General features: G+C 44.1%; 20 non-coding genes and 2 pseudogenes across 20 annotated transcripts; all 22 read right to left on the bottom strand.

Annotated features, from left to right (window-relative positions):
• Positions 1 to 2,102: 2,102 nt before the first annotated feature.
• On the bottom strand, positions 2,103 to 2,221 carry LOC142514883 (5S ribosomal RNA). Its single transcript, XR_012810758.1, has one exon. It is a non-coding gene; the product is annotated as a 5S ribosomal RNA (ribosomal RNA).
• Positions 2,222 to 2,902: 681 nt separating this feature from the next.
• On the bottom strand, positions 2,903 to 3,024 carry LOC142506811 (5S ribosomal RNA). The gene has a single exon (XR_012805088.1). It is a non-coding gene; the product is annotated as a 5S ribosomal RNA (ribosomal RNA).
• Positions 3,025 to 3,707: 683 nt separating this feature from the next.
• LOC142515187 (5S ribosomal RNA) lies at positions 3,708 to 3,826 on the bottom strand. Its single transcript, XR_012811044.1, has one exon. It is a non-coding gene; the product is annotated as a 5S ribosomal RNA (ribosomal RNA).
• A 683-nt stretch (positions 3,827 to 4,509) lies between these two features.
• On the bottom strand, positions 4,510 to 4,630 carry LOC142515887 (5S ribosomal RNA). Its single transcript, XR_012811707.1, has one exon. It is a non-coding gene; the product is annotated as a 5S ribosomal RNA (ribosomal RNA).
• Positions 4,631 to 5,313: 683 nt separating this feature from the next.
• Positions 5,314 to 5,434, bottom strand: LOC142516579 (5S ribosomal RNA). Its single transcript, XR_012812366.1, has one exon. It is a non-coding gene; the product is annotated as a 5S ribosomal RNA (ribosomal RNA).
• A 680-nt stretch (positions 5,435 to 6,114) lies between these two features.
• LOC142515183 (5S ribosomal RNA) lies at positions 6,115 to 6,233 on the bottom strand. The gene has a single exon (XR_012811039.1). It is a non-coding gene; the product is annotated as a 5S ribosomal RNA (ribosomal RNA).
• Positions 6,234 to 6,915: 682 nt separating this feature from the next.
• Positions 6,916 to 7,032, bottom strand: LOC142515222 (5S ribosomal RNA). The gene has a single exon (XR_012811078.1). It is a non-coding gene; the product is annotated as a 5S ribosomal RNA (ribosomal RNA).
• A 1,056-nt stretch (positions 7,033 to 8,088) lies between these two features.
• LOC142510585 (5S ribosomal RNA) lies at positions 8,089 to 8,207 on the bottom strand (annotated as a pseudogene).
• A 678-nt stretch (positions 8,208 to 8,885) lies between these two features.
• Positions 8,886 to 9,004, bottom strand: LOC142516987 (5S ribosomal RNA). The gene has a single exon (XR_012812752.1). It is a non-coding gene; the product is annotated as a 5S ribosomal RNA (ribosomal RNA).
• Positions 9,005 to 9,595: 591 nt separating this feature from the next.
• On the bottom strand, positions 9,596 to 9,716 carry LOC142510125 (5S ribosomal RNA). Its single transcript, XR_012808256.1, has one exon. It is a non-coding gene; the product is annotated as a 5S ribosomal RNA (ribosomal RNA).
• Positions 9,717 to 10,403: 687 nt separating this feature from the next.
• Positions 10,404 to 10,522, bottom strand: LOC142514073 (5S ribosomal RNA). Its single transcript, XR_012809985.1, has one exon. It is a non-coding gene; the product is annotated as a 5S ribosomal RNA (ribosomal RNA).
• A 684-nt stretch (positions 10,523 to 11,206) lies between these two features.
• On the bottom strand, positions 11,207 to 11,325 carry LOC142514949 (5S ribosomal RNA). Its single transcript, XR_012810819.1, has one exon. It is a non-coding gene; the product is annotated as a 5S ribosomal RNA (ribosomal RNA).
• A 683-nt stretch (positions 11,326 to 12,008) lies between these two features.
• On the bottom strand, positions 12,009 to 12,127 carry LOC142516893 (5S ribosomal RNA). The gene has a single exon (XR_012812663.1). It is a non-coding gene; the product is annotated as a 5S ribosomal RNA (ribosomal RNA).
• Positions 12,128 to 13,211: 1,084 nt separating this feature from the next.
• On the bottom strand, positions 13,212 to 13,335 carry LOC142511516 (5S ribosomal RNA; annotated as a pseudogene).
• A 1,082-nt stretch (positions 13,336 to 14,417) lies between these two features.
• On the bottom strand, positions 14,418 to 14,538 carry LOC142514403 (5S ribosomal RNA). Its single transcript, XR_012810297.1, has one exon. It is a non-coding gene; the product is annotated as a 5S ribosomal RNA (ribosomal RNA).
• Positions 14,539 to 15,222: 684 nt separating this feature from the next.
• On the bottom strand, positions 15,223 to 15,341 carry LOC142507813 (5S ribosomal RNA). Its single transcript, XR_012806056.1, has one exon. It is a non-coding gene; the product is annotated as a 5S ribosomal RNA (ribosomal RNA).
• A 682-nt stretch (positions 15,342 to 16,023) lies between these two features.
• LOC142507930 (5S ribosomal RNA) lies at positions 16,024 to 16,142 on the bottom strand. The gene has a single exon (XR_012806167.1). It is a non-coding gene; the product is annotated as a 5S ribosomal RNA (ribosomal RNA).
• Positions 16,143 to 16,825: 683 nt separating this feature from the next.
• LOC142508046 (5S ribosomal RNA) lies at positions 16,826 to 16,944 on the bottom strand. The gene has a single exon (XR_012806279.1). It is a non-coding gene; the product is annotated as a 5S ribosomal RNA (ribosomal RNA).
• Positions 16,945 to 17,628: 684 nt separating this feature from the next.
• LOC142515199 (5S ribosomal RNA) lies at positions 17,629 to 17,747 on the bottom strand. The gene has a single exon (XR_012811055.1). It is a non-coding gene; the product is annotated as a 5S ribosomal RNA (ribosomal RNA).
• Positions 17,748 to 18,430: 683 nt separating this feature from the next.
• On the bottom strand, positions 18,431 to 18,549 carry LOC142508162 (5S ribosomal RNA). Its single transcript, XR_012806390.1, has one exon. It is a non-coding gene; the product is annotated as a 5S ribosomal RNA (ribosomal RNA).
• Positions 18,550 to 19,232: 683 nt separating this feature from the next.
• On the bottom strand, positions 19,233 to 19,351 carry LOC142515211 (5S ribosomal RNA). Its single transcript, XR_012811066.1, has one exon. It is a non-coding gene; the product is annotated as a 5S ribosomal RNA (ribosomal RNA).
• A 682-nt stretch (positions 19,352 to 20,033) lies between these two features.
• LOC142515223 (5S ribosomal RNA) lies at positions 20,034 to 20,152 on the bottom strand. The gene has a single exon (XR_012811080.1). It is a non-coding gene; the product is annotated as a 5S ribosomal RNA (ribosomal RNA).
• Between the last annotated feature and the right edge of the window lie 536 nt (positions 20,153 to 20,688).

Below are 20,688 nucleotides of genomic sequence, written 5' to 3' on the forward strand. Positions count from 1 at the left end.
ATAAAAACAGTCGAAATAATTGTTTTTATGAGTAAACCGTCTCCGGAGTAATCTGCGTCATACCCTTCGCACAGAACCGGCTCACGACAACAAAAATCGATAAATGTTCCCAGAAAATAGAAAAAAAAATAAGAAGAAGGAAAATAACGAATGTAAAGCAATATTATGTTGGGATACGATAAAATGGAACCGGAATCGAATTTCAAACTTCCTAAGCGGATTTCTCGAGGGAAACGAAAGCTTAACAGAAGCGGTAAATCGCAAATTAGAGGGTCTTAGAGAAGGAATTCGGCTAAAATTCGTCAGCTCATTGCGTAGTAATGAGTCTCGTCCGTTTGCCCGTTTACAATAAAATTAGCCTACAATTTTGTCAAATCCGGCAGTGCCCGAGCTACTTTCATTTCACATGTCTTATCTGGTCCGACGAGATTCAGTTATTTGAGCCGAAAATCGTCTGTCAACAAGTAATCAAAAATAGAAAAACACGAAAAGGGGTGCAACACGAGGACTGCCAGGGGGTCGGTCACCCCTCCTAGAAACTGCTATCGACCAAGCACGCTAACTTCGGAGTTTCTGATGGGATCCGGTGCCTTAGTGCTGGTATGATCGCACCCGACATTTGTAGTGGGATGTTTAGTATTATTCCTCGAGTAAGTGTGGAGGCGGGCGGCGATGACAACAACCGGCACTGCTCTCTACCATCATAAACCATGAAGTTTTATGCGTTCTGGCGCGATGGCGAGATAGGCGGGTGACTTCCCTGGGGAAGACATGTTCGTCGCGACCGTTTAAGTAAGTTAGGATAAAACAGTCGAAATCAATTGTTTTAATGCGTTAACCGTACTCCGGAAGAGTAATCTGCGTCATTGACCCCGTCGCACAGAACCGGCTCACGGACAACAATAATCGATACAATGTTCCCAGAAATAGAAAAAAAAATAAAAGAAGGACAATAACGAATGTAACGCTATTATTATGCCTTAGGATACGATAAAATGGAACGGAATCGAATTCGAACTTCCTAAGGAATTTCTCGAGAAACGTAAGCTAACATAACGGTCAAACTCGCAAATTAGAAGGTCTAAAAAGGAATTCGCTAAAAATCGCGCCATGCTTCATTGCGTGTGAATTAGTCTCTTCCGATTGCACCGTTTACAATAAATTATCAGTACAATTTTGTCCAAATCCGGCAGTGCCCAAGCTACTTTCTTTCACATGTCTTATCTGGTCTGATCGATATTCAGATATTTGAAGCCGAAAACCGTCTGTCACCAAGTAATCAAAAATAAAAACCAAGAAAAAGGGTGCACACTGGACTTCCCAGGGTCACCCCCATCCTAGTATTGCTCTCGGCCACACGCTTAACTTACTTCGAGTTCAGTGGGATCCAGTGCATTAGGCTGGTAGGAATCGCACAGACATTAAGTGGATGTTTATTCTTATCTCCCTCGAATACGTTCTGAGCGGGCGGCGATGGACAACACGCGGCACTGCTCTACGCCCATATCATAACCAGAAGTTAAGCGTTCTGGCGCGATGGCAGAGGTAGGATGGGTGACCTCCCTGGGAAGACCTCGTGTCGCGACCGTTTACGTAAATTATGGATAAAACAGTCGAAATAATTGTTTTTAATGAGTTAACCGTCTCCGGAGTAATCTGCGTCATATCCCTTCCGCACAGAACCGGCTCACGACAACAAAAATCGATAAATGTTCCCAGAAAATAGAAAAAAAAATAAGAAGAAGGAAATAACGAATGTAAAGCTATTGTTATGCTTGGGATACGATAAAATGGAACCGGAATCGAATTTCGAACTTCCTAGGCGGATTTCTCGAGGAAACGAAAGCTTAACAGAAGCGGTAAATCGCAAATTAGAGGGTCTTAGAGAAGGAATTCGGCTAAAATCTCGTCAGCTCATTGCGTAGTAATGAGTCTCGTCCGTTTGCCCGTTTACAATCAAATTAGCCTACAATTTTGTCCAAATCCGGCAGTGCCCGAGCTACTTTCATTTCACATGTCTTATCTGGTCCCGATCGAGATTCAGATAATTTGAGCCGAAAATCGTCTGTCAACAAGTAATCAAAAATAGAAAAACACGAAAAGGGGTGCAACACGAGGACTTCCCAGGGGGTCACCCATCCTAGTACTGCTCTCGTCCAAGCACCCTTAACTTCGGAGTTCTGATGGGATCCGGTTCATTACTGCTGGTATGATCGCACCCGACATTGAGTGGGATGTTTATCCTTATATCCCTCGAGTACGTGTGGAGCGGGCGGCGATGGACAACACGCGGCACTGCTCTCGCCCAATCATAACCATGAAGTTAAGCGTTCTGGCGCGATGGCAGAGGAAGGATGGGTGACCTCCTTGGGAAGACCTCGTGTCGCGACCCTTTACGTAAATTATGGATAAAACAGTCGAAATAATTGTTTTTAATGAGTTAACCGTCTCCGGAGTAATCTGCGTCATACCCTTCCGCACAGAACCGGCTCACGACAACAAAATCGATAAATGTTCCCAGAAAATAGAAAAAAATAAGAAGAAGGAAATAACGAATGTAAAGCAATTATTATGCCTGGGATACGATAAAATGGAACCGGAATCGAATTTCGAACTTCCTAAGCGGATTTCTCGAGGAAACGAAAGCTTAACAGAAGCGGTAAATCGCAAATTAGAAGGTCTTAGAGAAGGAATTCGGCTAAAATCTCGCCAGCTCATTGCGTAGTAATGAGTCTCGTCCGTTTGCCCGTTTACAATAAAATTAGCCTACAATTTTGTCCAAATCAGGCAGTACCCGAGCTACGGTGATTTCACATGTCTTATTTGGTCCCGACCGAGATTCAGATGATTTGAGCAGAAAATCGTCCGTCAACAAGTAATCAAAAATAGAAAAACACGAAAAGGGGTGCAACACGAGGACTTCCCAGGTGGTCACCCTATCCTAGTACTGCGCTTTCGCCCAAGCACGCTTAACTTCGGAGTTCTGATGGGATCCGGTGCATTAGTGCTGGTATGATCGCACCCGACATTGAGTGGGATGTTTATTCTTATATCCCTCGAGTACGTGTGGAGCGGGCGGCGATGGACAACACGCGGCACTGCTCTCGCCCAATCATAACCATGAAGTTAAGCGTTCTGGCGCGATGGCAGAGGTAGGATGGGTGACCTCCCTGGGAAGACCTCGTGTCGCGACCGTTTACGTAAATTATGGATAAAACAGTCGAAATAATTGTTTTTAATGAGTTAACCGTCTCCGGAGTAATCTGCGTCATACCCTTCCGCACAGAACCGGCTCACGACAACAAAAATTCGATAAATGTTCCCAGAAAATAAAAAAAAATAAGAAGAAGGAAATAACAATGTAAAGCTATTATTATTCCTTAGGATACGATAAAATGGAACCAGAATCGAATTTCGAACTTCCTAAGCGGATTTCTCGAGGAAACGAAAGCTTAACAGAAGCGGTAAATCGCAAATTAGAGGGTCTTAGAGAAGGAATTCGGCTAAAATCTCGTCAGCTCATTGCGTAGTAATGAGTCTCGTCCGTTTGCCCGTTTACAATCAAAATAGCCTACAATTTTGTCCAAATCCGGCAGTGCCCGAGCTACTTTCATTTCACATGTCTTATCTAGTCCCGATCGAGATTCAGATGATTTGAGCCGAAAATCGTCTGTCAACAAGTAATCAAAAATAGAAATACACGAAAAAGGGTGCAACACGAGGACTTCCCAGGGGGTCACCCATCCTAGTACTGCTCTCGCCCAAGCACGCTTAACTTCGGAGTTCTGATGGGATCCGGTGCATTAGTGCTGGTATGATCGCACCCGTCATTGAGTGGGATGTTTATTCTTATATCCCTCGAGTACGGGTGGAGCAAGCGGCGATGGACAACACGCGGCACTTTTCTCGCCCAATCAGAACCATGAAGTTAAGTTTCTGGCGCGATGGCAGAGCTAGGATGGGTGACCTCCCTGGAAAGACCTCGTGTCGCGACCGTTTACGTAAATTATGGATAAAACAGTCGAAATAATTGTTTTTAATGAGTTAACCGGCTCCGGAGTAATCTGCGTCATACCCTTCCGCACAGAACCGGCTCACGACAACAAAAATCGATAAATGTTTCCCAGAAAATAGAAAAAAAAAATAAGAAGAAGGAAATAACGAATGTAAAGCTATTATTATGCTTGGATACGATAAAATGGAACCGGAATCGTATTTCGAACTTCCTAAGCGGATTTCTCGAGGAAACGAAAGCTTAACAGAAGCGGTAAATCGCAAATTAGAGGGTCTTAGAGAAGGAATTCGGCTAAAATCTCGTCAGCTCATTGCAGTAGTAATGAGTCTCGTCCGTTTGCCCGTTTACAATCAAATTAGCCTACAATTTTGTCCAAATCCGGCAGTGCCCGAGCTACTTTCATTTCACATGTCTATCTGTCTCGATCGAGATTCAGATGATTTGAGCCGAAAATCGTCTGTCAACAAGTAATCAAAAATAGAAAAACACGAAAAGGGGTGCAACACGAGGACTTCCCAGGGGGTCACCCATCCTAGTACTGCGCTTTCGCCCAAGCACGCTTAACTTCGAAGTTCTGATGGGATCCGGTGCATTAGTGCTGGTATGATCGCACCCGACATTAAGTGGGATGTTTATTCTTATATCCCTCGAAGACGTGTGGAGCGGGCGGCGATGGACAACACGCGGCACTGCTCTCGCCCAATCATAACCATGAAGTTAAGCGTTCTGGCGCGATGGCAGAGTTAGAATGGGTGACCTCCCTGGGAAGACCTCGTGTCGCGACCGTTTACGTAAATTATGGATAAAACAGTCGAAATAATTGTTTTTAATGAGTTAACCGTCTCCGGAGTAATCTGCGTCATACCCTTCCGCACAGAACCGGCTCACGACAACAAAAATCGATAAATGTTCCCAGAAAATAGAAAAAAAATAAGAAGAAGGAAATAACGAATTTAAAGCTATTATTATGCCTGAGATACGATAAAATAGAACCGGAATCGAATTTCGAACTTCCTAGGTGGATTTCTCGAGGAAACGAAAGCTGAACAGAAGCGGTAAATCGCAAATTAGAGGGTCTTAGAGAAGGAATTCGGCTAAAATCTCGTCAGCTCATTGCGTAGGAATGAGTCTCGTCCGTTTGCCCGTTTAAAATCAAATTAGCTTACAATTTTGTCCAAATCCGGCAGTGCCCGAGCTACTTTCATTTCACATATCTTATCTGGTCCCGATCGAGATTCAGTTGATTTGAGACGAAAATCGTCTGTCAACAAGTAATCAAAAATAGAAAAACACGAAAAAAGGTGCAACACGAAGACTTCCCAGGGGGTCACCCATCCTAGTACTGCGCTCTCGCCCAAGCACGCTTAACTTCGGAGTTCAGATGGGATCCGGTGCATTAGTGCTGGTATGATCGCACACGACATTGAGTGGGATGTTTATTCTTATATCCCTCGAGTACGTGTGGAGCGGGCGACGATGAACAACACGCGGCACTGCTCTCGCCCAATCATAACCATGAAGTTAAGCGTTCTGGCTCGATGGCAGAGGTAGGATGGGTGACCTCCCTGTGAAGACCTCGTATTGCGACCGTTTACGTAAATTATAGATAAAACAGTCTAAATAATTGTTTTTAATAAGTTAACCGTCTCCGGAGTAATCTGCGTCATACCCTTCCGCACAGAACCGGCTGATGACAACAAAAATCGATAAATGTTCCTCGAAAATAAAAAAAAATAAGAAGAATGAAATAACGAATGTAGCTATTATTATTCTTGGGATACGATAAAATGGAACCAGAATCGAATTTCGAACTTTCTAAGCGGATTTCTCGAGGAAACGAAAGCTAAACAGAAACGGTAAATCGCAAATTAGAGGGTCTTAGAGAAGGAATTCGGCTAAAATCTCGTCAGCTCATTGCGTAGTAATGAGCCTCGTCCGTTTTCCCGTTTACAATCAAATTAGCCTACAATTTTGTCCAAATCCGGCAGTGCCCGAGCTACGTTGATTTCACATGTCTTATCTGGTCACGATCGAGATTCAGATGATTTGAGCCGAAAATCGTCTGTCAACAAGTAATCAAAAATAGAAAAACACGAAAAAAGGTGCAACACGAGGACTTCACAGGGGGTCACCCATCCTAGTATTGCTCTCGCCCAAGCACGCTTAACTTCGGAATTCTGATGGGATCCGGTGCATTAGTGCTGGTATGATCGCACCCGACATTGAGTCGGATGTTTATTCTTATATCCCTCGAAGACGTGTGGAGCGGGCGGCGATGGACAACACGCGGCACTGCTCTCGCCCAATCATAACAATGAAGTTAAGCGTTCTGGCGCGATGGCAGAGTAAGGATGGGTGACCTCCCTGGGAAGACCTCGTGTCGCGACCGTTTACGTAAATTATGGATAAAACAGTCGAAATAATTGTTTTTAATGAGTTAACCGTCTCCGGAGTAATCTGCGTCATACCCTTCCGCACAGAACCGGCTCACGACAACAAAAATCGATAAATGTTCCTAGAAAATAAAAAAAAATAAGAAGAAGAAAATAACAAATGTAAAGCTATTATTATGCCTGGGATACGATAAAATGGAACCGGAATCGAATTTCGAACTTCCTAGGCGGATTTCTCGAGGAAACGAAAGCTGAATAGAAGCGGTAAATCGCAAATTAGAGGGTCCTAGAGAAGGAATTCGGCTAAAATCTCGTCAGCTCATTGCGTAGTAATGAGTCTCGTCCGTTTGCCCGTTTACAATCAAATTAGCCTACAATTTTGTCCAAATCCGGCAGTGCCCGAGCTACTTTCATTTCACATGTCTTATCTAGTCCCGATCGAGATTCAGATGAATTGAGCCGAAAATCGTCTGTCAACAAGTAATCAAAAATAGAAAAACACGAAAAGGGGTGCAACACGAGGACTTCCCAGGGGTCACCCATCCTAGTACTGCTCTCGCCCAAGCACCTTAACTTCGGAGTTCTGATGGGATCCGGTGCATTAGTGCTGGTATGATCGCACCCGACATTGAGTGGGATGTTTATTCTTATATCCCTCGAGTACGTGTGGAGCGGGCGGCGATGGACAACACGCGGCACTACTATCGCCCAATCATAACCATGAAGTTAAGCGTTCTGGCGCGATGGCAGAGCTAGGATGGGTGACCTCCCTGGAAAAACCTCATGTCGCGACCGTTTACGTAAATTATAGATAAAACAGTCGAAATATTGTATTTAATGAGTTAACCGTCTCCGGAGTAATCTGCGTCATAGCCTTCCGCACAGAACCAGCTCACGACAACAAAAATCGATAAGTGTTTCCAGAAAATAGAAAAAAAAATAAGAAGAAGGAAATAACGAATGTAAAGCTGTTATTATGCCTGGGATACGATAAAATGGAACCGGAATCGAATTTCGAACTTTCTAAGCGGATTTCTCGAGGAAACGAAAGCTTAACAGAAGCGGTAAATCGCAAATTAGAGGGTCTTAGAGAAGAAATTCGGCTAAAATCTCGTCAGCTCATTGCGTAGTAATGAGTCTCGTCCGTTTGCCCGTTTACAATCAAATTAGCCTACAATTTTGTCCAAATCCGGCAGTGCCCGAGCTACTTTCATTTCACATGTCTTATCTGGTCCCGATCGAGATTCAGATGATTTGAACCGAAAATCGTCTGTCAACAAGTAATCAAAAATAGAAAAACACGAAAAGGGGTGCAACACGAGGACTTCCAAGAATGTAAAGCTATTATTATTCCTGGGATAAGATAAAATGGATCCGGAATCGAATTTCGAACTTCCTAAATGGATTTCTCGAGGAAACGGAACATTAACAGAAGCGGTAAATCGCAAATTAGAGGGTCTTAGAGAAGAAATTTAGCTAAAATCTCGCGAGCACTTTGCGAAGTAATGAGTCTCGTCCGTTTGCCCGTTTACAATAAAATTAGCCTACAATTTTGTCCAAATCAGGCACTACCCGAGCTACGCTGATTTCACATGTCTTATTTGGTCCCGATCGATATTCAAATGATTTGAGCAGAAAATCGTCCGTCAACAAGTAATCAAAAATAGAAAAACACGAAATGGGGTACAACACGAGGACTTCCTAGGGGGTCACCCATCCTAGTACTGCTCTCTCCCAAGCACGCTTAACTTCGGAGTTATGATGGGATCCAGTGCAATAATGCTGGTATGATAGCACCCGACATTGAGTGGGATGTTTATTCTTATATCCCTCGAGTACGTGTGGAGCAGGCGGCGATGGACAACACGCGGCACTGCTCTCGCCTAATCATAACCATGAAGTTAAGCGTTCTGGCGCGATGGCAGAGGTAGGATGGGTGACCTCCCTGGGAAGACCTCGTTTCGCGACCGTTTACGTAAATTATGGATAAAACAGTCGAAATAATTGTTTTTAATGAGTTAACCGTCTCCGGAGTAATCTGCGTCATACCCTTCCACACAGAACCGGCTAACGACAACAAAAATCGATAAATGTTCCCACAAAATAGAAAAAAATTAGAAAAGAAATAGCGAATGTAAAGCTATTATTATGCTTGGGATACGATAAAATGGAACCGGAATCGAATTTAGAACTTACTAAGCGGATTTCCAAGGAAACGGAAGCTTAAAAGAAGCGGTAAATCGCAAATTAGAGGGTCTTAGAGAAGGAATTCGGCTAAAATCTCGTCAGCTCATTGCGTAGTAAAGTGTCTCGGTCGTTTGCCCGTTTACTATCAAATTAGCCTACAATTTTGTCCAAATCCGGCAGTGCCCGAGCTACGTTGATTTCTCATGTCTTATCAGGTCACGATCCAGATTCAGATGATTTGAGCCGAAAATCGTCTGTCAACAAGTAATCAAAAGTAGAAAACACGAAAATGGGTGCAACACGAGAACTTCCCAGGGGGTCACCCATCCTAGTACTGCTCTCTCTCAAGCATGCTTAACTTCGGAGTTCTGATGGGATCCGGTGCATTAGTGCTGTTATGATTGCACCCGACATTGTGTGGGATGTTTATTCTTATATCCCTCGAGTACGTGTGTAGCGGGCGGCGATAGACAACACGCGGCACTGCTCTCGCCCAATCAGAACCATGAAGTTAAGCGTTTTGTTTTTAATTAGTTATCCGTCTCGGGAGTAATCTGCGTCATACCCTTCCGCACAGAACCGGCTCACGACAACAAAAATCACTAAATGTTCCTAGAAAATAGAAAAAAAAATAAGAAGAAGAAAATAGCGAATGTAAAGCTATTATTATGCCTGGGATACGATAAAATGGAACTTGAATCGAATTTCGAACTTCCTAAACATTTTTTATCGAGGAAACGGAAGCTTAACAGAAGCGAAAAATCGCAAATTAGAGGGTCTTAGATAAGGAATTCGGCTAAAATCTCACCAGATCATTGAGAAGTAACGAGTCTCGTTCGTTTGCCCGTTTACAATCAAATTAGCCTACAATTTTGTCCAAATCCGGCAGTGCCCGAGCTACGTTGATTTCAAATGTTTTATCTGGTCCCGATCGAGATTCAGATGATTGGAGCCAAAATTCGTCTGTCAACAAGTAATCAAAAATAGAAAAACACGAAAAGGTGTACAACACGAGGACATCCCAGGGGGTCACCCATCCTAGTACTGCGCTTTCGCCCAAGCACGCTTAACTTCGGAGTTCTGATGGGATCCTGTGCATTAGTGCTGGTATGATCGCACCCGACCTTGAGTTGGATGTATATTTTAATATCCCTCGTGTACGTGTGGAGCGGGCGGTGATGGACAACACGCGGCACTGCTGTCGCCCAATCATAACCATGACGTTAAGCGTTCTGGCGCGATGGCAGAGCAAGGATGGGTGACCTCCCTGGGAAGTCCTCGTGTCGCGACTATTTGCTTAAATTATGGCAAAAACAGTCGAAATAATTGTTTTTAATGAGTTAACCGTCTCCGGAGTAATCTGCGTCATACCCTTCCGCACAGAACCGGCTCACGACATCAAAAATCGCAAAATGTTCCCAGAACATAGAAAAAAAATAAGAAGAAGAAAATAGCGAATGTAAAGCTATTATTATGCCTGGGATACGATAAAATGGAACCGGAATCGAATTTCGAACTTGCTAAGCGGATTTCTCGAGGAAATGGAATCTTAACAGAAACGGAAAATCGCAAATTAGAGGGTCTTAGAGAAGGAATTCGGCTAAAATCTCGTCAGCCCATTGCGGAGTAATGAGTCTCGTTCGTTTGCCCTGTTACAATAAAATTAACCTACAATTTTGTCCAAATCCGGCAGTGCCCGAGCTACGTTGATTTCACATGTCTTATTTGTTCCCGATCCAGATTCAGAATATTTGAGCCGAAAATCGTCTGTCAACAAGTAATCAATCAAAAATAGAAAAACACAAAAATGGGTGCAACACGAGGACTTTCCAGGGGGTCATCCATCCTAGTACTTCTCTCGCCCAAGCACGCTTAACTTCGGAGTTCTGATGGGATCCGGTGCATTAGTGCTGGTATTATCGCACCCGACATTGAGTGGGATGTTTATTCTTATATCCTCGAGTACGTGTGGAGCGGGCGACGATGGACAACACGCGGCACTGCTCTCGCACAATCATAACCATGAAGTTAAGCGTTCTAGCGCGATGGTAGAGCTAGGATGGGCGACCTCCCTGGGAAGACTTTGTGTCGCGATCGTTTACGTAAATTATGGATAAAACAGTTGAAATAATTGTTTTTAATGAGTTAACCTTCTCCGGAGTAATCTGCGTCATACCCTTTCGCACAATACCGCCTCACGACAACAAAAATCGCAAAATATTCCCAGAAAATAGAAAAAAAAATAAGAAGAAGGTAATAGCAAATGTAAAGCTATTATTATGCCTGAGATACGATAAAATGGAACCGGAATCGAATTTCTAACTTCTAAAGCCGATTTCTCGAGGAAATGGAAGCTTAACAGAAGCGGTAAATCGTAAATTAGAGGGATCTTAGAGAAGGAATTTAGCTAAAATATCGCCAGCTCTTTGCGGAGTAATAATTCTCGTCCGTTTGCCCGTTTACACTCAAATTAGCCTATAATTTTGTCCAAATCTAGCAGTGCCCGAGCTACGTTGATTTCACATGTCTTATCTGGTCCCGATCGAGATTCAGATGATTTGAGCCGAAAATCGTCTGTCAACAAGTAATAAAAAATAGAAAAACATGAAAAGGGGTGCAACACGAAGACTTCCCAAAGGGTCACCCATCCTAGTATTGCTCTCGCCCAAGCACGCTTAACTTCGGAGTTCTGATGTGATCCGGTGCATTAGTGCTGGTATGATCGCACCCAGACATTGAGTGATATGTTTATTCTTATATCCCTCGAGTACGTGTGGAGCGGGCGGCGATGGACAACACGCGGCACTGCTCTCGCCCAATCATAACCATGAAGTTAAGCGTTCTGGCGCGATGGCAGAGCTAGGATGGGTGACCTCCCTGGGAAGTCCTCGTGTCGCGACCGTTTACGTAAATTATGGCAAAAACAGTCGAAATAATTGTTTTAAATGAGTTAACCGTCTCCGGAGTAATCTGCGTCATACCCTTCCGCACAGAACCGGCTCACGACAACAAAAATCGCTAAATGTTCCCAGAAAATAAGAAAAAAATAAGAAGAAGGAAATAGCGAATGTAAAGCTATTATTATGCCTGGGATATGATAAAATGGAACCGGAATCGAATTTCGAACTTCCTAAGCGGATTTCTCGAGGAAACGAAAGCTTAACAGAAGCGGTAAATCGCAAATTAGAGGGTCTTAGAGAAGGAATTCGGCTAAATCTCGTCAGCTCATTGCATAGTAATGAGTCTCGTCCGTTTGCCCGTTTACAATCAAATTAGCCTACAATTTTGTCCAAATCCGGCAGTGCCCGAGCTACTTTCATTTCACATGTCTTATATGGTCCCGATCGAGATTATGATGATTTGAGCCGAAAATCGTCTGTCAACAAGTAATGAAAAATAGAAAAACACGAAAAAGGGTGCAACACGAGGACTTCCCAGGGGGTCACCCTCCCTACTACTGCTCTCGCGCAAGCACGCTTAACTTCGGAGTTCTGATGGGATCCGGTGCATTAGTGCTGGCATGATCGCACCCGACATTGAGTGGGATGTTTCTTCTTATATCCCTCGAGTACGTGTGGAGCGAGCGGCGATGGACAACACGCGGCACTGCTCTCGCCCAATCATAACCATGAATTTACGCGTTCTGGCGCGATGGCAGAGCTAGGATAGGTGACCTCTCTAGGAAGACCTCGTTGTGCGACTGTTTACGTAAATTATGGATAAAACAGTCGAAATAATTGTTTTTAATGAGTTATCCGTCTCTGGAGTAATCTGCGTCATACACTTCCGCACAGAACCGGCTCACGACAACAAAAATCGATAAATATACCCAGAAAATAGAAAAAAAAATAAGAAGAAGGGAATAGCGAATGTAAAGCCATTATTATGTCTGGGATACGATAAAATGGAATGGGAATCGAATTTCGAACTTCCTAAATGGATTTCTCGAGGAAACGAAAGCTTAACAGAAGCGGAAAATCGAAAATTAGAGGGTCTTAGAGAAGGAATTCGGCTAAAATCTCACCAGCTCATTGCGGAGTAACGAGTCTCGTTTTTTTTGCCCGTTTACAATCAAATTAGCCTACAATTTTGTCCAAATCCGGCAGTGCCCGAGCTATGTTGATTTCAGTCGAAATAATTGTTTTTAATGAGTTAACCGTCTCCGGGGTAATCTGCGTCATACCCTTTCGCACAGAACCGGCTCACGACAACAAAAATCGATAATGGTTCCCAGAAAATAGAAAAAAAATAAGAAGAAGAAAATAACGAATGTAAAGCTATTATTATGCCTGGGATACGATAAAATGGAACCGGAATCGAATTTCGAGCTTCCTAAGCGGATTTCTCGAGGAAACGAAAGCTTAACAGAAGCGGTAAATCGCAAATTCGAGGGTCTTAGAGAAGGAATTCGGCTAAAATCTCGTCAGCTCATTGCGTAGTAATGAATCTCGTCCGTTTGCCCGTTTACAATCAAATTAGCCTACAATTTTGTCCAAATCCGGCAGTGCCTGAGCTACTTTCATTTCACATGTCTTATCTGGTCCCGATCGAGATTCAGATGATTTGAGCCGAAAATCGTCTGTCAACAAGTAATCAAAAATAGAAAAACACGAAAAGGGGTGCAACTCGAGGACTGGGAATCCCAGGGGGTCACCCATCCTAGTACTTCTCTCGCACAAGCACGCTTAACTTCGGAGTTTTGATGGGATGCGGTGCATTAGTGCTGGTATGATCGCACCCGACATTGAGTGGGATGTTTATTCTTATATCCCTCGATTACGTGTGGAGCGGGCGGCGATGGACAACACGCGGCACTGCTCTCGCCCAATCATAATCATGAAGTTAAGCGTTCTGGCGCGATGGCAGAGCAAGGATGGGTGACCACCCTGGGAAGACCTCGTGGTGCGACTGTTTACGTAAATTATGGATAAAACAGTCGAAATAATTGTTTTTAATGAGTTATCCGTCTCTGGAGTAATCTGCGTCATACACTTCCGCACAGAACCGGCTCACGACAACAAAAATCGATAAATATACCCAGAAAATAGAAAAAAAAATAAGAAGAAGGGAATAGCGAATGTAAAGCAATTATTATGTCTGGGATACGATAAAATGGAATGGGAATCGAATTTCGAACTTCCTAAATGGATTTCTCGAGGAAACGAAAGCTTAACAGAAGCGGAAAATCGAAAATTAGAGGGTCTTAGAGAAGGAATTCGGCTAAAATCTCACCAGCTCATTGCGGAGTAACGAGTCTCGTTTTTTTGCCCGTTTACAATCAAATTAGCCTACAATTTTGTCCAAATCCGGCAGTGCCCGAGCTATGTTGATTTCAGTCGAAATAATTGTTTTTAATGAGTTAACCGTCTCCGGGGTAATCTGCGTCATACCCTTTCGCACAGAACCGGCTCACGACAACAAAAATCGATAATGGTTCCCAGAAAATAGAAAAAAATAAGAAGAAGAAAATAACGAATGTAAAGCTATTATTATGCCTGGGATACGATAAAATGGAACCGGAATCGAATTTCGAGCTTCCTAAGCGGATTTCTCGAGGAAACGAAAGCTTAACAGAAGCGGTAAATCGCAAATTAGAGGGTCTTAGAGAAGGAATTCGGCTAAAATCTCGTCAGCTCATTGCGTAGTAATGAGTCTCGTCCGTTTGCCCGTTTACAATCAAATTAGCCTACAATTTTGTCCAAATCCGGCAGTGCCCGAGCTACTTTCATTTCACATGTCTTATCTGGTCCCGATCGAGATTCAGATGATTTGAGCCGAAAATCGTCTGTCAACAAGTAATCAAAAATAGAAAAACACGAAAAGGGGTGCAACACGAGGACTTCCCAGGGGGTCACCCATCCTAGTACTGCGCTTTCGCCCAAGCACGCTTAACTTCGGAGTTCTGATGGGATCCGGTGCATTAGTGCTGGTATGATCGCACCCGACATTGAGTGGGATGTTTATTCTTATATCCCTCGAGTACGTGTGGAGCGGGCGGCGATGGACAACACGCGGCACTGCTCTCGCCCAATCATAACCATGAAGTTAAGCGTTCTGGCGCGATGGCAGAGCTAGGATGGGTGACCTCCCTGGGAAGACCTCGTGTCGCGACCGTTTACGTAAATTATGGATAAAACAGTCGAAATAATTGTTTTTAATGAGTTAACCGTCTCCGGAGTAATCTGCGTCATACCCTTCCGCACAGAACCGGCTCACGACAACAAAAATCGATAAATGTTCCCAGAAAATAGAAAAAAAAATAAGAAGAAGGAAATAACGAATGTAAAGCTATTATTATGCCTGGGATACGATAAAATGGAACCGGAATCGAATTTCGAACTTCCTAAGCGGATTTCTCGAGGAAACGAAAGCTTAACAGAAGCGGTAAATCGCAAATTAGAGGGTCTTAGAGAAGGAATTCGGCTAAAATCTCGTCAGCTCATTGCGTAGTAATGAGTCTCGTCCGTTTGCCCGTTTACAATCAAATTAGCCTACAATTTTGTCCAAATCCGGCAGTGCCCGAGCTACTTTCATTTCACATGTCTTATCTGGTCCCGATCGAGATTCAGATGATTTGAGCCGAAAATCGTCTGTCAACAAGTAATCAAAAATAGAAAAACACGAAAAGGGGTGCAACACGAGGACTTCCCAGGGGGTCACCCATCCTAGTACTGCTCTCGCCCAAGCACGCTTAACTTCGGAGTTCTGATGGGATCCGGTGCATTAGTGCTGGTATGATCGCACCCGACATTGAGTGGGATGTTTATTCTTATATCCCTCGAGTACGTGTGGAGCGGGCGGCGATGGACAACACGCGGCACTGCTCTCGCCCAATCATAACCATGAAGTTAAGCGTTCTGGCGCGATGGCAGAGCTAGGATGGGTGACCTCCCTGGGAAGACCTCGTGTCGCGACCGTTTACGTAAATTATGGATAAAACAGTCGAAATAATTGTTTTTAATGAGTTAACCGTCTCCGGAGTAATCTGCGTCATACCCTTCCGCACAGAACCGGCTCACGACAACAAAAATCGATAAATGTTCCCAGAAAATAGAAAAAAAATAAGAAGAAGGAAATAACGAATGTAAAGCTATTATTATGCCTGGGATACGATAAAATGGAACCGGAATCGAATTTCGAACTTCCTAAGCGGATTTCTCGAGGAAACGAAAGCTTAACAGAAGCGGTAAATCGCAAATTAGAGGGTCTTAGAGAAGGAATTCGGCTAAAATCTCGTCAGCTCATTGCGTAGTAATGAGTCTCGTCCGTTTGCCCGTTTACAATCAAATTAGCCTACAATTTTGTCCAAATCCGGCAGTGCCCGAGCTACTTTCATTTCACATGTCTTATCTGGTCCGATCGAGATTCAGATGATTTGAGCCGAAAATCGTCTGTCAACAAGTAATCAAAAATAGAAAAACACGAAAAGGGGTGCAACACGAGGACTTCCCAGGGGGTCACCCATCCTAGTACTGCTCTCGCCCAAGCACGCTTAACTTCGGAGTTCTGATGGGATCCGGTGCATTAGTGCTGGTATGATCGCACCCGACATTGAGTGGGATGTTTATTCTTATATCCCTCGAGTACGTGTGGAGCGGGCGGCGATGGACAACACGCGGCACTGCTCTCGCCCAATCATAACCATGAAGTTAAGCGTTCTGGCGCGATGGCAGAGGTAGGATGGGTGACCTCCCTGGGAAGACCTCGTGTCGCGACCGTTTACGTAAATTATGGATAAAACAGTCGAAATAATTGTTTTTAATGAGTTAACCGTCTCCGGAGTAATCTGCGTCATACCCTTCCGCACAGAACCGGCTCACGACAACAAAAATCGATAAATGTTCCCAGAAAATAGAAAAAAAATAAGAAGAAGGAAATAACGAATGTAAAGCTATTATTATGCCTGGGATACGATAAAATGGAACCGGAATCGAATTTCGAACTTCCTAAGCGGATTTCTCGAGGAAACGAAAGCTTAACAGAAGCGGTAAATCGCAAATTAGAGGGTCTTAGAGAAGGAATTCGGCTAAAATCTCGTCAGCTCATTGCGTAGTAATGAGTCTCGTCCGTTTGCCCGTTTACAATCAAATTAGCCTACAATTTTGTCCAAATCCGGCAGTGCCCGAGCTACTTTCATTTCACATGTCTTATCTGGTCCCGATCGAGATTCAGATGATTTGAGCCGAAAATCGTCTGTCAACAAGTAATCAAAAATAGAAAAACACGAAAAGGGGTGCAACACGAGGACTTCCCAGGGGGTCACCCATCCTAGTACTGCTCTCGCCCAAGCACGCTTAACTTCGGAGTTCTGATGGGATCCGGTGCATTAGTGCTGGTATGATCGCACCCGACATTGAGTGGGATGTTTATTCTTATATCCCTCGAGTACGTGTGGAGCGGGCGGCGATGGACAACACGCGGCACTGCTCTCGCCCAATCATAACCATGAAGTTAAGCGTTCTGGCGCGATGGCAGAGCTAGGATGGGTGACCTCCCTGGGAAGACCTCGTGTCGCGACCGTTTACGTAAATTATGGATAAAACAGTCGAAATAATTGTTTTTAATGAGTTAACCGTCTCCGGAGTAATCTGCGTCATACCCTTCCGCACAGAACCGGCTCACGACAACAAAAATCGATAAATGTTCCCAGAAAATAGAAAAAAAAATAAGAAGAAGGAAATAACGAATGTAAAGCTATTATTATGCCTGGGATACGATAAAATGGAACAGGAATCGAATTTCGAACTTCCTAAGCGGATTTCTCGAGGAAACGAAAGCTTAACAGAAGCGGTAAATCGCAAATTAGAGGGTCTTAGAGAAGGAATTCGGCTAAAATCTCGTCAGCTCATTGCGTAGTAATGAGTCTCGTCCGTTTGCCCGTTTACAATCAAATTAGCCTACAATTTTGTCCAAATCCGGCAGTGCCCGAGCTACTTTCATTTCACATGTCTTATCTGGTCCTCGATCGAGATTCAGATGATTTGAGCCGAAAATCGTCTGTCAACAAGTAATCAAAAATAGAAAAACACGAAAAGGGTGCAACACGAGGACTTCCCAGGGGGTCACCCATCCTAGTACTGCTCTCGCCCAAGCACGCTTAACTTCGGAGTTCTGATGGGATCCGGTGCATTAGTGCTGGTATGATCGCACCCGACATTGAGTGGGATGTTTATTCTTATATCCCTCGAGTACGTGTGGAGCGGGCGGCGATGGACAACACGCGGCACTGCTCTCGCCCAATCATAACCATGAAGTTAAGCGTTCTGGCGCGATGGCAGAGGTAGGATGGGTGACCTCCCTGGGAAGACCTCGTGTCGCGACCGTTTACGTAAATTATGGATAAAACAGTCGAAATAATTGTTTTTAATGAGTTAACCGTCTCCGGAGTAATCTGCGTCATACCCTTCCGCACAGAACCGGCTCACGACAACAAAAATCGATAAATGTTCCCAGAAAATAGAAAAAAAATAAGAAGAAGGAAATAACGAATGTAAAGCTATTATTATGCCTGGGATACGATAAAATGGAACCGGAATCGAATTTCGAACTTCCTAAGCGGATTTCTCGAGGAAACGAAAGCTTAACAGAAGCGGTAAATCGCAAATTAGAGGGTCTTAGAGAAGGAATTCGGCTAAAATCTCGTCAGCTCATTGCGTAGTAATGAGTCTCGTCCGTTTGCCCGTTTACAATCAAATTAGCCTACAATTTTGTCCAAATCCGGCAGTGCCCGAGCTACTTTCATTTCACATGTCTTATCTGGTCCCGATCGAGATTCAGATGATTTGAGCCGAAAATCGTCTGTCAACAAGTAATCAAAAATAGAAAAACACGAAAAGGGGTGCAACACGAGGACTTCCCAGGGGGTCACCCATCCTAGTACTGCTCTCGCCCAAGCACGCTTAACTTCGGAGTTCTGATGGGATCCGGTGCATTAGTGCTGGTATGATCGCACCCGACATTGAGTGGGATGTTTATTCTTATATCCCTCGAGTACGTGTGGAGCGGGCGGCGATGGACAACACGCGGCACTGCTCTCGCCCAATCATAACCATGAAGTTAAGCGTTCTGGCGCGATGGCAGAGCTAGGATGGGTGACCTCCCTGGGAAGACCTCGTGTCGCGACCGTTTACGTAAATTATGGATAAAACAGTCGAAATAATTGTTTTTAATGAGTTAACCGTCTCCGGAGTAATCTGCGTCATACCCTTCCGCACAGAACCGGCTCACGACAACAAAAATCGATAAATGTTCCCAGAAAATAGAAAAAAAAATAAGAAGAAGGAAATAACGAATGTAAAGCTATTATTATGCCTGGGATACGATAAAATGGAACCGGAATCGAATTTCGAACTTCCTAAGCGGATTTCTCGAGGAAACGAAAGCTTAACAGAAGCGGTAAATCGCAAATTAGAGGGTCTTAGAGAAGGAATTCGGCTAAAATCTCGTCAGCTCATTGCGTAGTAATGAGTCTCGTCCGTTTGCCCGTTTACAATCAAATTAGCCTACAATTTTGTCCAAATCCGGCAGTGCCCGAGCTACTTTCATTTCACATGTCTTATCTGGTCCCGATCGAGATTCAGATGATTTGAGCCGAAAATCGTCTGTCAACAAGTAATCAAAAATAGAAAAACACGAAAAGGGTGCAACACGAGGACTTCCCAGGGGGTCACCCATCCTAGTACTGCTCTCGCCCAAGCACGCTTAACTTCGGAGTTCTGATGGGATCCGGTGCATTAGTGCTGGTATGATCGCACCCGACATTGAGTGGGATGTTTATTCTTATATCCCTCGAGTACGTGTGGAGCGGGCGGCGATGGACAACACGCGGCACTGCTCTCGCCCAATCATAACCATGAAGTTAAGCGTTCTGGCGCGATGGCAGAGCTAGGATGGGTGACCTCCCTGGGAAGACCTCGTGTCGCGACCGTTTACGTAAATTATGGATAAAACAGTCGAAATAATTGTTTTTAATGAGTTAACCGTCTCCGGAGTAATCTGCGTCATACCCTTCCGCACAGAACCGGCTCACGACAACAAAAATCGATAAATGTTCCCAGAAAATAGAAAAAAAATAAGAAGAAGGAAATAACGAATGTAAAGCTATTATTATGCCTGGGATACGATAAAATGGAACCGGAATCGAATTTCGAACTTCCTAAGCGGATTTCTCGAGGAAACGAAAGCTTAACAGAAGCGGTAAATCGCAAATTAGAGGGTCTTAGAGAAGGAATTCGGCTAAAATCTCGTCAGCTCATTGCGTAGTAATGAGTCTCGTCCGTTTGCCCGTTTACAATCAAATTAGCCTACAATTTTGTCCAAATCCGGCAGTGCCCGAGCTACTTTCATTTCACATGTCTTATCTGGTCCCGATCGAGATTCAGATGATTTGAGCCGAAAATCGTCTGTCAACAAGTAATCAAAAATAGAAAAACACGAAAAGGGTGCAACACGAGGACTTCCCAGGGGGTCACCCATCCTAGTACTGCTCTCGCCCAAGCACGCTTAACTTCGGAGTTCTGATGGGATCCGGTGCATTAGTGCTGGTATGATCGCACCCGACATTGAGTGGGATGTTTATTCTTATATCCCTCGAGTACGTGTGGAGCGGGCGGCGATGGACAACACGCGGCACTGCTCTCGCCCAATCATAACCATGAAGTTAAGCGTTCTGGCGCGATGGCAGAGCTAGGATGGGTGACCTCCCTGGGAAGACCTCGTGTCGCGACCGTTTACGTAAATTATGGATAAAACAGTCGAAATAATTGTTTTTAATGAGTTAACCGTCTCCGGAGTAATCTGCGTCATACCCTTCCGCACAGAACCGGCTCACGACAACAAAAATCGATAAATGTTCCCAGAAAATAGAAAAAAAATAAGAAGAAGGAAATAACGAATGTAAAGCTATTATTATGCCTGGGATACGATAAAATGGAACCGGAATCGAATTTCGAACTTCCTAAGCGGATTTCTCGAGGAAACGAAAGCTTAACAGAAGCGGTAAATCGCAAATTAGAGGGTCTTAGAGAAGGAATTCGGCTAAAATCTCGTCAGCTCATTGCGTAGTAATGAGTCTCGTCCGTTTGCCCGTTTACA

The sequence above is a fragment of the Primulina tabacum genome, chromosome 10 (genome assembly GCF_025594145.1).
Source record: "Primulina tabacum isolate GXHZ01 chromosome 10, ASM2559414v2, whole genome shotgun sequence".
Taxonomy (NCBI): Eukaryota; Viridiplantae; Streptophyta; class Magnoliopsida; order Lamiales; family Gesneriaceae; genus Primulina; species Primulina tabacum.